Below are 15,210 nucleotides of genomic sequence, written 5' to 3' on the forward strand. Positions count from 1 at the left end.
TGGACTCGTGCGAGGCCCCCTGTCGTTTCCCCCGACAACGGTTTGCTCTGCTTCTTTTTCAGCTCTACCAAGATGAACGTCGAAAATAACAGTTAAGAAATGCATGTTTCTTGCGAGACCCTGATCTTGCAAGGTTGGTTTTCCACTAACAGACAGTAGGGGGCAGCGGAGACGGTCCCCAAGATGTTAAATTCAGGTGAAATTCCTCAATCACGAGCTTTAGCTCTACTTCAATAAAACATAATGTCAATTTTGTAAATGATCATCATCCTTTACTGGGCAAAGAACAATATTTGCTAACTTCTGCAGAAGACGTCGGAATCTGCGTTACCGCATGTTACCGCGACAACTAAGAAACACGTGGATTTCACCCAGAAAATCAGCAGAGTTTCCCGGATCTCCTGGCAACAAGACATTTAACCAGAACACTGACTCTGAAGACGTTAAATCAGCGTAAAAAAAACCCTGCGAAGGAGCTGGAAACTGACTGGAGGTTAGTCTGCATGTGAACGGCTAGAAAAGACGCTAACTCACGTCTGTGCTGGTCTGACGTGTATTTTAATTGAGACAATAATCCACAGCTTGTTCGTCGCAGCTCCACAGTGGATACTTTTGATCTGTCCTCTTCAAGAAAGAGTTGACTTTGTTGTTTTTCCATCCACGTTAACCTCAGACTAACTTGTTTAATGACGTTCAAAGGCCTTCGGTGGATTTCAGAGCGACTCGTCTCGCCGTCTTTTGAACAATGTTGTGCATTGTGTATAAACTCCAACCGGGGCTTGGCTTTCAGGGAACTCGGTGGCCACAGGAACCAAATATTGCTTCATTTGTACATGTATGTAATCAAAGAAACCCAGGGAAGGGAAAAAAAGACGCCCCAGGAGAGCGTTCAGGGTGGAATTTACTGGAAACTGTGGATGACAATGCAACTTCCTGTGTTTGTATAGTAAAAGAATACACTTTTTTGTGTGTGTGTTGCAGATGTTCCACGGTATTAAAGAGCAAAAAGAGTCGATCTGTTTTTGTTTTCATTCAAAACAGCCTAAAGTAATCAACCTCAGACTCGGAGCGCAGAGCAACATTATGCGAGATAAAGCTAATAAGTGTTCAACAACTCGATCCGAGCGATGACTGAAACTTCATAACTCTGCAAATCTCAGCGGACGTTGAGGGAAATCAAAAAGCGACACTTTTCCCCGTTAATAGTGCGAACTCATCATCAGTACGAATATGCGACAACAACTGAATCAGGATGGAAATGCTTCCTGACGCCAACGCTGTGATTAAGAAGTTATTTCCTCGCCGTGACGATGATTCTCTTCCAGTAATGATATTTGTGGCTGCGCCGCTGCTGCTCCTCCTCACCGCCGCATTACTAAAATGCATATTTACATCTATAAACGTGTTTGTGAGAGCATGATGGGAATATTTTGAGTGTTGCCTCTCGTGGCGCTCCACATCCCCCCTTCCCCTCCCCCTTTACACCCCCGTTACACCCGCCTCTCTCGCACCGCAGCTCTGCGGCGAGCACCTCTGGTTTTCATTCAGCGCCACCCATCCCTCTTCTCCTTCCACCTCATCCCTAAATCTCCTAATTCAACTCATTATTCGCTCAATTGGTGGGCTTTAACCCCTCCTGCCTCGGGTCCTAAAGAGCTGGTAGTCATTAGCAGCCAGGATTTGTGACGGAGCGGAGAGCGGAGCGGCGAGGAGCGGGGCCTGAACGCTCTCTCACACACACACACACACACACACACACACACACACACACACACACACACACACACACACACACACACACACACACACAGATGTGTGGTGTCGCTGCAGTTAAACACACATCAGCCGTCGCAGTGTTGAGCAGAAGTTGGACGGGAGTCAGGTCTGCTGGGTTAGGACAGACAGACAGACAGACAGACAGTTAAGAAACCCGCGGAGGGCGAGACCACCCACAGAGACACTGCTGCATCTGTGAGCATCCGCCTGGGTGATGCATTCTGGGAGGGAAACCAGGGGATGCTAATTTGAACTCGTCGTGAAAGGAGGCAAATTAACTTTTTATTTATTGCTTTTTCTTTCTTTTTTTTTCTCTCTCTCTCCGCTGTAATCTTGATTTAACTTATCAGTTTAACTAAAAACAGCAGCTTTGAGAACCTGTCATTATTTATGACATATTCATACGCTCACTTCTTTAGGTGTGACGTGTACCTAATAAAGCGGCCCGTGTGGTTGGACGCGTTGTCATTCACATTCAGAAAGAAAGTAAATAAAGACGTTAAAAATCAAAAAAAGACAAAACGCTTGACAAACACTGATCAACATTTGCTGACATTTTATCGACTTAACAATTCATTCATCAATAGTTTAAGTGATTATTGTCAAAAGCGAATATTTTCTGGTTGATTAATTTGACAAAAAAATAATAACTCAACTTAACGAAACAATACATTTGTGAACTGTACATTTTCAAGAATGAACCATTTAATTGATTTCCATATTTCTATCGATCATTATCACAGTTTCTCTGATTTTCCAGCTTCTTAAATGTGAATTTTGCTCAATTTAACAAATAAATCATCCAAACAAAATCATTTTTACTTTGTGGACAAAAACAAAACGAAATTTGAGAAACATCATTTCCAGGTTTGACAAACACTGATCAACATTTTCTGACGTTTTATGCTTAAGTTAAATGCGTTAAGACTTTTACTTAAGTTATATATTATATATATAAAATTGACTTCATTGTGTACCAAAGTCATTTTCTGGTCACATACTTGTACTTTTACTCTCTTGAAGGTCCCTTATATAAGACTGGTAGATTTGTCACATCCCTGACGCGATGTGACAAATCTCGTTTGGTGTGTGTGTGTGTGCGTGTCTATGTGTGTGTGTGTGTGTGTGTGCGTGTATGTGTGTTAGATTGACAGGTGTCTGCATACCCAGAGCCCCTCAGACAGCTGTGAGGACACCACTGCAGGGTATTAGGCCTGATAGAGGGATGATTAGAGAACATTAGAGGTGAAGGAGGAGGGAGGGGGTGAGGGCACAGCTGTTGCTGCTAACTATTATTACCCACAATGCAGCATTAGAGGAGGGATGGGGCTCTCAGTGGAGTGGGCTCACACACCTGTGGCCTCCTGCTGTAATTCAGAGGAGATCAATGTGTGTGTGTGTGTGTGTGTGTGTGTGTATCATGAACATACACACAAACTGATATTTAAACGTGTAGCTACATGTACACATGATTATTTATGTCACTGCATGTGATCCAGTTAGGGTGGCAAAATTCTGGGAATTTACTAAATTGGGAAATTTTCCGCTTTTCCACGACACAGTTCCAGCACGGCTCGACTCGGTTTGTTTTTCATGACTTCATCGAACCTCTTGAAATACTGCTTTACAAGAATGTGTGAGTAGTAGTAGTAGAGGCAGTATCGTGACCTAAATATCGGGAAAAAAAACGTATCGTGACCTAAATATCCTGAAAAAAACGTATCGTGACCGAAATATCGCGACAAAACCTTATTGTGACCTAAATATTGTAATAATACCATATCATGAACTAAATATTGTGACAAAACCGTATCGTGACCTAAATATTGTAATAATACCATATCATGAACTAAATATTGTGACAAAACCGTATCGTGACCTAAATATTGTAATAATACCATATCATGAACTAAATATTGACCTAAATATTGTAATAATACCATATCATGAACTAACAAAATAATATTGTGAAACCGTGTATCGTGACCTAAATATTGTAATAATACCATATCATGAAGCGAAATATTGATAATACCGTGTGTGAGCTAAATAATATCGTGACAAAACCGTATTGTGAGCTAAATATTGTGACAAAACCGTATCGTGACCTAAATATTGTAATAATACCATATCATAAACTAAATATTGTGACAATGAAACTAAAGATCGCGGATCGTATTGTGAGACTAAATATTGTAATAATACCATATCATGAACTATATTGTGACAAATCGTGTCGACTCCAAATATTGTAATAATACCATATCATGAACTAAATATCGCGGATAAAACCGTGTGCGACCTAAATATTGTAATAATACCATATCATGAACGAAAATGACAATCGTATCGCGTGACCTAAATATTGTAATAATACCATATCATGAACTAAATATCATTGACCGTATCGTGACCTAAATATTGTAATAATACCATATGACCATAATATCATGTGAACTAAATCACTCGCGGATAAAATCGCGACTAAATATTGTAATAATACCATCATGAACTTGTAATAATACCATATGGACTAAATACCGTATCGTGACTAAATATTGTAATAATACCATATCATGAACTAAATATTGACAATACCGATGACCTAAATATTGTAATAATACCTCATCATGAACTAAAATATGACAAAACCCGTAGGACCTAAATATTGTAATAATACCATATCATGAACTAAATAGACAAAACCGTGACCATACTAAATATCGTGCAAAGTATTGTATTTCAAATATTGTAAAATACCATATCATGGATTACCAAACCAAATATTGTAATAATACCATATCATGACTAAATATACGTGACACCGTGATATCAGATAATACCTTATCATGACCAAATATTGTAAATATCATGAACTAAAATATATGCAAAACCTCGACCTAAATATTGAATGAACTAAATATATTGTCGTCATATAGTGATAAACCTCGACTCAAATATTGTAATAATACCATATCATGATGCACCATGATTGCATGAAATGTGACGTGAATATTGTAATAATACCATATCATGAACTAAATATGCGATCTAAATATTGAACTAAATATTGAATAAATAATACAAAACGTATTGTGACCTAAATATTGTAATAATACCATATCATGAACTAAATATCGTGACAAAACCGTATTGTGACCTAAATATTGTAATAATACCATATCATGAACGAAATATTGTGACAATACCGTATCGTGACCTAAATACAGTGATTATTGTATCATGAGCTAAATATCACGATAATACCACATCGGGACCCAAATATCGTGATTATTCTATTGTAGTGTCTCTGGTAATTCCCACCCATACTTCAAGTGGGTTTTTTTTTAAGAATTAAAACAAGTTGCTTTGATTTTTTTCTTAAATGTAAATATTTTCTGATTTCTTTGCTTCATAAAAAAAGAAATCACTAAAACTGAATCATTTTGCATTTATGGACAAAACGAAATGACATTTGAGAACATCGTCATTTCTGGGGTTTTTTCAAAGATGACTCCACTAATCGAGAAAACAATCGACAGATTAAACAATTATGACAATAAATTAGCTGTAGCCTTAACAGTTATATATCCATCTATATATAAAATATATATACGTCTGCTTTAATTATCCAAAAATTCCCAGTTAATTCTTATTAAATGGAGTGGAGTGTATTTTCTGCCCTCTTTGCAACCCCAGACCCATTCACGTCCAATTCACTGGAACAAGTGACGACAGCGAGACGTGGGGACGTGAGGACACTGGCGGCGAGACATGGGGACGCGAGGACACTGACGCCGAGAAGTGGAGCAGTGGCCGTGGCGAGGAAACAGGAGGCGGCCACTCGAGGGGCAACATGGAAACAAAAAAACAACAACTAAACAGAACACATTCAATTAGACAAATGTTAGCGTGAAAAAATAACGACCATCGGAATCCTCAGCGGCCGCGGCTCGTGACATTGACGTACAGAAGCGAGCGAGTGGAAACCACAGTTGTGTTTGTTTGTCTGACTGGACGCGTGTGTGCGTGGGTGAATTAATGCGCTGTGAAGCTCAGCCCGACGTCTCCTGAAGACTCACACAGCTTTAGGGTTCTGTAAGAATGTGAATTAGAAATGTCCCGGGCCGCACCGGGTCAGAATTGTCTCCTCCGATCTGGGTCTTTGTCAGGCGAGGCCTTCGACACGAGGCGGCAAACAGCTGCTGTGATTAAAAATAAATCACACTCAGCAGCGTCGCTTCTAAACCCTGGAATAACTAATCTGGACTGGGACATGAAAGATGCATGAGGGCAAATGTAATGATTTCATCCATCAAAGGATTTACTTAAACACTTTAAACCAAAGTCTTGTCTCGGATCCAGATACAGAGCGAGGCGTGGATTGTTCTCGGGGCCATCATGAAGAGGAATATTAAGTTTGAGGAGTCACCTGAGGCAAAAAAAGACGCTCGGTCTTTATCTGGATATGTAACAGCTTAAAGGGACAGAACACACCAGAGCAGGAAGTTAAAGTTTTCTATCGTTTCAGCTTCTTATTCAAAACATTCAAACGAAAACAGTCCCAGAGTGAAATGTCAAAGTGCCCTCATGTGCCCTTCGTGTCGGGGTTCGTTCAAACACCTTAGCTGGCATCAAATTCAAGGATTTTTCAAGGACTTTCCAGGACCCGTTTTCCTCAAATTGGAGGACTGAATGTGCTGACGCAGCTTAAAACGGGAGGACAACTTGTGTCTTCGTCCAATACTAGAAAATTACCGTCATTTTCCACTAACCATAATAAATCGTGAGGAAAGATGCAGCTCCCCTTGTGGCACATGTTTTTCTCCATTAGATTATTACAATGATAAAAATTCACCACAATTTATTTTTGCAGGTTTATTTTTTTTTTAATCACGATGAGTGATAATATCTTAAATTAATAATGTGGATGTTTATTTTCCTTACGTTCACATTTCCTCAATCGGCGGGACGCTTAAAGATAAACACACGTGAGGACAGTAAGTGACAGACGTTCATTCAAGCAGCACACAAAAAACAACAAAAACATAGAAAAATACACCAAACGCATACAAAAACATACAAAATACACCACAAACATACAAAAGTCACACACATACAAAAACATACAAAAAGACACAAACAAATCGTACAGAAACATATAAAAAGACACCAAAAAAGTCCAAAAACATACAAAAATGACACACACACCAAAAACGTACAAAAAGACACCAAAAACATACAAAAATCGTACAAAAACAAAAAAAAGATCATGCGTGAATGTGAATGTCAGCAGGTGCTCTTCTCATTAGGCATTAACTGCATGTATTGGTCAGCGTGTGTTGCTTGAATGGACGTCTGTCACTTATTGTCCGCGAGTGTGTTTATCTTCAAACGTCCTAACGATCGTTCCTGAGCCGATCGTCAGGACGTCAACGTCCCGCAGCTATTCATGCAGGACAAAGACAAACAAGAAGCATTCAAATATTTACCACAGGGAAAATAAGTCATGAGCAGAGTGTGTGTGTGTGTGTGAGAACGTGTTTGTTAATAAAGTAAAATAGAGACCAACACATGCAGTTTCTATATTGCATGCATTTTTACACACACACACACAACACACACACACACACACACACACACACACACACACACACACACACACACACACACACACACACACACACACACACGGGCACAGTGTCTATTCAATATTCATCAGCACAAGCTGTCACATAACGGGGCTCCTTCCTTAAAGATAGTTAAGCAGCTGACGGAGCAGTGATTCTCACACACACACACGGACAGACACGCACACAGACACACACAGGAGAGCAAAAGCATGTAGTGATGTCAGCAGCTGTTGGTTTGATTCTGTTTCTGCTGCTTTAAGTGCGATATCTATTTATCTGTCAGTGATGAAATGATATTTTACTCTTTTAGCACGGATGGGTCGCCCATTTCATGCCGTGTTCACACCAGACGGCTGAAACAATTAATCGATTATTAATCAATTACTAAATCCTCAACTATTTTGATAATCGATGAATGGGTTTGAGTGTTTGAGAGGAATTAAAAACAAGTGTTCAGATTCAGAGACTTCCCAAGACCAATTGCCTCAAATGTGCAGTTTAACGGCGACAGGATTTGTCATGTGTTCTTCTTGTCACTCGTAGACCAGGGGTCAAACTCATTTTTGTTCAGGGGCCATGAACAGCATTGATCTCAACTGGGCCAGACCGGATAAAATGGCGATTTTTTTTTCCTTTGTTTTACATTTAATGAAGTGTCTTTTTTACAAAAAATAAGAAAAATAAGTGCAATTTCAACAATGTTATGCCTAAATTTACCATTTACAGGTCACACTGGATCTATAAAGGAACAAACATTTAGTCACAGATATCTAGAGAGTGAATTGATAAAGTATTTCACATTACAATTAGATTAAAAATTCTTAGTAACAGTTGAATAACTGCCGGATACAAAAAGTGAACGTTTTCTGACAATTCCAGATTATCATGATGCTCATAAGAGGCTTAAATGTCTCCGGTCCAAAGCGGATAAATAAATCAGCACTGTGTTTATTATTTATTGACTTTAGTTGAATGACTTTTGTATCTGTGGAGGATGTTTTGGTTCGTGTGGACGTGTCTCACCTCAGGTTGTATTAGCTCACCTGCTCTGCAACAACACTCTGCAGCCACCAGCCCCACTGTCACGCTAAATTAGCCTTCAGTGGGCACGTACACACACACACACACACACACACACACACACAGAGGGAGACGATACTGGTGATTGGGTGATGACAGCGGTGATACGACCGCTCTCCTGTCTGCCAGGTAACGACGTCTGTCTGTTGATTCCAGCGGGGATAACATTCACAGCTTCACTCAGACGCCTTTCACCCACTCACTCACTCACTCACACACACACACACACTTTGTTTGTGCGTCTTTTATCTCCAGGTCTAGAAATAAAAATCCAGAAAATAACAAAAACCACCACAGCAGCAGTTTGGATGTGAAATAATGTGATCATTTGTGGTTGTGACTTGTTAGCATGTGAGCGCGTGAGTCATGCCCCCCCTCCCGCCCCCCCGCTGCAGATACGGGAGACGGACACACTGCCAAGTGGAAAAGCGAGATGATATCATGGGCTGTGATTGGCCGGCCGCTGGAACGCGGCCACACGAGCAGGAGAAGGTGAGAAGGGCAACGACGGAAACTAAATGACGTCTGGGAACCAAAAAAGCAGGGAGTGATACGTCTGTGTTTCTACAAACGTACAGTTACACAAGAGGATTGTGTTTTATTTAATTTAAAGATGAAATCCTCTTTTATAAGTGGAATCTTACCAAACACACACACACACACAAACACAGATAAACCCTAACAAAGAAACAAAGGACACAGAATAAGGCTTTTTATTTTACTCTACATTTAAGATTATTAATTGGGAGAAAATTGCAACTGCTCATCTGTTATCTGAGCTCTAAAAGGCTTTTTAAATTATAAAAGTGTTGATTCTACTTCATCGAAATGCACTGTAAAAACTTTCAATGTTCCTGGCTTGTTGTGCACTTATTGTGGCGGTAAAAAGTAATAATTGGAGGATCTCTGTCCTTAGCCCCTCCCACCACATGAGCACATGTAAATGCAAAATTCTGGCAGGCTCCGCCCTTATTGACAGGTTTTATGGCATTTGTCATTAGAGATTTTACTTTTTGTAGGTTACTTTGCAGCGTAGGTAGTTTAGATGTGGAATTATTGGTCAATAACAAGAATAATATGTTGTAACCACAGATTTAAAGAGCCCAGTATGAATAATTAAGAACTACGGAACTATATAACAACCAACAACTAACATTTTAAAACAGCCATTTTCAGGGTAAAAAGCTACTGAGCACAACTTACTACACCGCACACATTTAGTGAATTTAGCAGATAATAAGCCTGATTTTTCCATATGCAGGTGGTGGAGACCAAACACAGAGCTAAAAGAGAAGGAAACTTGTTAAAACTCCCAGTAAATATAAAAATTAAACATTATAAAATGATAATGTGGAAGGTTTTTCATTATATTTCGATGTTTTTCATGTTATGACCTACAGCCTCATTGAATTATAACAAGAAACCAGAAATGATCTCATAATGTGAAATATTTCATACTGTAATGTGATCATTTGACTTGTCCTGATATATTAAATTAATCTGTCGATCATTTATTCAATGAAACGACGAGTTCATAAAATGTCAAGAAAATGTTGATAAATGTCGACCAAACCTCAAAATGACGATGTTTCCACAAACCAAGAAAATGATCCAGTTCTGATGATTTATTTGTTACATAAAATATGTAACCAGAAAATATTCACACTCAAGAAGCTGAAAAATAGTTGGTAATGAGTTACTGTGTAGTGGACCGAGTTTGTACGTCATATTATCATAAAAAAGGTTTATATTACGTGAAACTTTTGACATTATGTGGCATTGGTTGTGGCACCAAGACTCCTCCATAGAGATTAACGGGGTTAATCTCCAAAAACGTCTTATTCTGGAGTATTAACGGCCTCGTGTTGTTTCATTTTTTTTCCCCTCAGAAGAAGAAGTACTTTTCCTTTTTACTACTCTCAGGTCTCCTGAAGGTCAGCCATTTTGGTCACTAATGGGTGCGTTTGAAGCCGAGCGAGGAAGTCGTAATTGGACCTCAACTCTTATTTCTTGCCTTCCTTGTTTCTGCTTTACCTGCCTCCGTCTCCTCTTCCCCTCTTTTTCCTCTCCTCCTCCTCCCTCCCTCCCTCCCTCCCTCCCTCGCTCTCTTTCGTCAAACGAGGCCGTGCCAGTCAGTCAGTGGGATCAGGCTTGGGCCTCATGGCCTCGCCTCCCAGACAACTGCAAACAATTAGGGAAATTAGTGGCTCCAGCATCACCATCAGGAGGCCTGCTTGTTTATAATTTAATCGGGGCGCATGTCAAAACAGTCAGGGCTTGAGAGAAACAAGATGCGTCGGCGAGATGAAATTCAAACTGCCAGCCAGCTCAAAATATTAGGACTGTTTGTTTAATAGCGTGCGACCAACTGGGTAAGAGGGCAGCGAGAGGGGGGAGGGAGTGAGGGAGGGAGGGAGGGAGAGGAAAACACTAATGAAAAAAGTAGGAGAGAAAACAGCATGTGGGGAAAAAAATGAAGATGTATTAATTTTTTCTTTCAAATCTACTCCACATTTTGGGAGTGAATGCGTTTTATTTTTTTCCCCTCACCCCCTCCTCACCCCCCCTTTCTTTCACTTAGCAGTGCTCTGGGAATTTCAAACGCTTGGATCTGTGCAGCTTTTCAAATTCATTATAAAAGCTTTTGCTAACTAAATAGAGAAAGGAAAAAAAAAAAGCTGCCACATTCATCTCTTAGCTGCCCCCACACACACACACACACACACACACACACACCCCGCCGCCCCTGACAATATATAAATAAACTAGAGTGACCTGATTGAGATGTAAAAGGCAGGGAGTTAGCGCTGGGACCCATACATTACATCCCAACATTAACAGTCGTCTAACTGGGCCGACGCACAGCGCTGGGAGTGTGACCCTTGGGCAAACGGAGAGTTAAGAACTAATGCCCCCACACACACACACACACAGCCTTGTTTAACTGCCCTGGAAAGTGTGGTGTACGGTTGGCAGCGCGATGACACGGCCACAAACCTGACATATTTCACATCCACGCTGCACAGTAATGTAAAGACTTATCATATCTGCTTCATTTGTCCCGACCACAAAACACATTCACATGTTCCTCTGCAGAGTTTTGAAAAGAAATTCCTGCTACGGCCCAAACTGTCAGGGCATGTTTGAAAAATGATGTACAATAAAAAGTCTGTTAAAATTAATAGTGTTTTTTTCTCTAAAATGGAAACTGGAGGATCCAGCGCTGTCGTCAGGAATGAAAACATGTCGCCACTGCGTCACAACTTGACCAAGAATGTTATCAACGCCATTAATCATTGGCCACTGAAGTCACATCCACGCGGGAGTGTGATCAGGACAAACATCTGCCCGGCGTTATTTGAAAGATGTCGGCGTAAGTATTCATGCGTACTCATTCGAGCATCTGTCGGCCGCGGCCCATGACGGGTTTCCTGGTGAACATCTACAATCTGTGCTGTTGCCACGGTAACAAAAACTGGCCAAATATCCACCATACTGGATCAACACTGAGAGAAATATTTGGTTTTCTTAAGAAAGACATTAGTCCGACTAAAATCTAACTAGTTTTAGTCAGACTAACATACCTGGATAATGTGATTCATAGTCCGATTACTCCTGCATGTGTATGCTTAGTCGGACTGGAGTCAAGGAGACCAAGATTTACTCCATGGTTTTTGACCCTGAAGTAGGAGACGACGTACAGACTGTGGCAGTAACTGTTGCCACAAAAGAGCAAACGTCATCTACAGCGGCCAGACTCCGCTCATGTGTGGACACGCGGAGGAAACACGGTTGGTGGAGTGGTTAGCGCTCTTTGCTTTGAAGCAAGAAGACCCCGGGTTCGAGGCCCAGTTGGAACCTTTCTGCATGGAGTAGAGCTGCAACTAACGATTATTTTCTCGATTAATCGTTTGGTCCATAAAATAGTGTTCGTCAAACCTGGAAATTGTGATGTTCTTAAATGTCTTGTTTTGTCCACAAACCAAAATGATTAACTTTTAATGATTTCTTTGTTATCCGGGGCAAAGAAATGAAGAAAATACTCACATGTAAGAAGCTTAAACAATCGGAAATCTGGTTTTAATGATGAAAAAAGCTTTGAACAGATTCATCGATTATCAAAACAGTTGTCGATTAATTTAGTAATGGACTAATAATCGTAATCGTTTCAGCTCTAGCATGGAGTTTGCATGTTCTCCCCGTGTGTGCATGGCTTTTCTCCGGGTTCCCCGGGTTCCACCCACAGTCCAAAATTAGGTGAATTGACCCGCACATGTTCTTTGCTCCACCCACAAACAAAAAACCACAGCACAAAGAACACGTGTATTTTCAAACGATAAAATACAATATTTTTGAATGATTAAATCTAATTCCACAGGACAATAACAAATACATTTATTGTCTAATAAATAAAAGACAGGGCAGAAAAAGACGTCCCTGCGTCTGTCAGAGAGACGAGTGGACGAGGGTGAAGGGTGAGGCTGACAGAGCTCTGACGACGACGGTCTCAGCGGAGCATCATTAAGCTGATGAGAATCACAACAAGGCAGTAATTGTGTGATAAGCTGATGCATGGTGAAAGTGATCCAGAGCCAGGGATCTGGATCTCACACACACACACAGTGGGCCTGGCAGACATGTAGGGTTCCTGGTCAAAGAGCATTATTTAGAGAACATGACTGCATGCAGCGGCCGCCTGCTAATGCTCCGCTCCACTCTCCTCTGGTCTGCCTGAGCGAGCAGCCGCTCACACAGACACACAGGCCCTGACCATCAGCCGCCCGCTATCAGCTCTCTAATTGGATCAGTGGCACGAATGTGATTACAGCAGGCGTATTTATTTACATAATAATTATTACCGCCCTCCCCAGAGAAGCCGGGGGCGAAGATGAAGGGTGGGGATGGAAGTTAAAACGGCAGGAAGGGTGAGGAAGAGTCTTCCTGTTGAGCAGTGAGAGGATGTGAGGAGCAGATTCATTAGAGATACAAGAATGTGTCGAAACATGCAAGAGCCACTCGGGTTATTTAATTCTACTCAGGTAACGAGAAATGACTCTCATTTTCCTCAAATACGTACATTTAGCTTTAAAAATACTTCTTTTTGCTTGAAACTTGAAGTTTAAGTGGCAAAACTGTTATTTTGAGGTGTAACAATGAGTTCTATTCTAACAGGATTAGTTTTACATGGAGAGGTGGTGTTAAAGTTAAAGTGTCAATGACCTGGTCTGTCCTCGTCCTAACACTGTGTACATTTACATGTCACTGTGCATTCAACGTCCAAGAACGATCCTGGAGTGAATAAACGATGAGTCTGGTGTGTTTTATGTGCAGCGTGTGAGTGTCCGTGTACACTTTCTATACATTTGTCTATTTTCTGTGCAGACGTTTCCTTTGACCTTTGACTTTACGGACGTCAGCGAGCATGTAAAGACTTGAAATACAGAATTTATAAAAAAATGGTTATTCGTCCCAACCAAACAACGTTGAAATGTGGAGAATTAAAACATGTTCCTGGGTGTTTTCTGCAGCTTCTTTGTTAAGAAATCATTCAAAGTGAATTATGTTTGGTTTGTGGACACAAACAAGACAAGGTCTGAGATTCTCCGAGTAAGTCTTGAAGTACAGCATTATTTTCGTTGAAAAGTGGAGATGCCGGGGATTGAACCCGGGGCCTCATACATGCAAAGCATGCGCTCTACCACTGAGCTACATCCCCACTGTGCCCACACTTATATACCTGGGTATGTGATCGGAGCGGAGGAATTTTGACCAGAGCTCGTAGAAAACGAAACACATAAAAAGATAATAACGAGACGGTACTTGAGGTCAAAAGTGTTGTTTCTAAACAAGAACATGTTGCTTTAAAATCTTCCTCTGTTACAGATGATTACACTTGTTGGTCAGTCGTGGGAATCACGAGTAAGTCACGATATAATATCAACAACAATATCAACAACACCGCGACACGATGAGCGGCCTGCCCGCGGAGATAAGGCTCGTCAAGTCAGTGTCATCTTTTAAATCATCTTTTTATCCTTTTATCTTGTTGCTTTTCTTCCTTTGCAAGCACCTTAAATCAATTTACCATATGTAAATATTAGTATTACTTGTATGTGTGTATTTTTTATTTACGTATGTGAAATTTACGTTTGTAAATTGTTGTTTTTAAAGGTGCTACACAAATAAAGCTTTACTTACTTACAATCATACAGCGATACGTCGCGATATTAAGGATGGAACAGAGACCACTGTTTTTCTTTTTCAGCATCTCTTAACGTAGCTTTCGCCATCATTATCCCACTGTAAAGTCACTCATTCGTTTGAGCAGCGCCGCCATGAGGAGACATGAAGTAGTGACATCAGGTGAGTGAAAGTGGCGGCGCCCGTACCACCCTCACTCATCTGTAACCAGGATAACATGCAGGTGAGGTTTCAGCAGATACTCCCTCCACAGTGTGGAGTTCCCGTTCAGCCCCCGAGAGTCCTTCTGTAAACTGAATATAAATACGGCGCTCTGTTTCAATAACAGAGGCGCACAGACAGAGGGAGAGACGGAGTGGGACGGACAGAGAGGGATGGAGGGACTCTGGGGACGTGGCTGCGTTTACGTTTGCTGCCCATTGAAGTCGTCCAAACGCCTGGCTCCGCTCGCCGCTTAATGGCGCTTAATCACGGAGCCGCTTAAAATAGGCCATTATATCAGCGGGCGCTGGGGCTCTCG

The 15,210-nt window shown here is 40.9% G+C and overlaps 1 non-coding gene across 1 annotated transcript; it reads right to left on the reverse strand.

The window, feature by feature from the left end:
• Positions 1–14,133: 14,133 nt before the first annotated feature.
• trnaa-ugc lies at positions 14,134–14,205 on the reverse strand. Its single transcript has one exon. It is a non-coding gene; the product is annotated as a tRNA-Ala (tRNA).
• Positions 14,206–15,210: the final 1,005 nt, after the last annotated feature.

The sequence above is a fragment of the Solea senegalensis genome, linkage group LG2, assembly GCF_019176455.1.
Source record: "Solea senegalensis isolate Sse05_10M linkage group LG2, IFAPA_SoseM_1, whole genome shotgun sequence".
NCBI classification, from domain to species: Eukaryota; Metazoa; Chordata; class Actinopteri; order Pleuronectiformes; family Soleidae; genus Solea; species Solea senegalensis.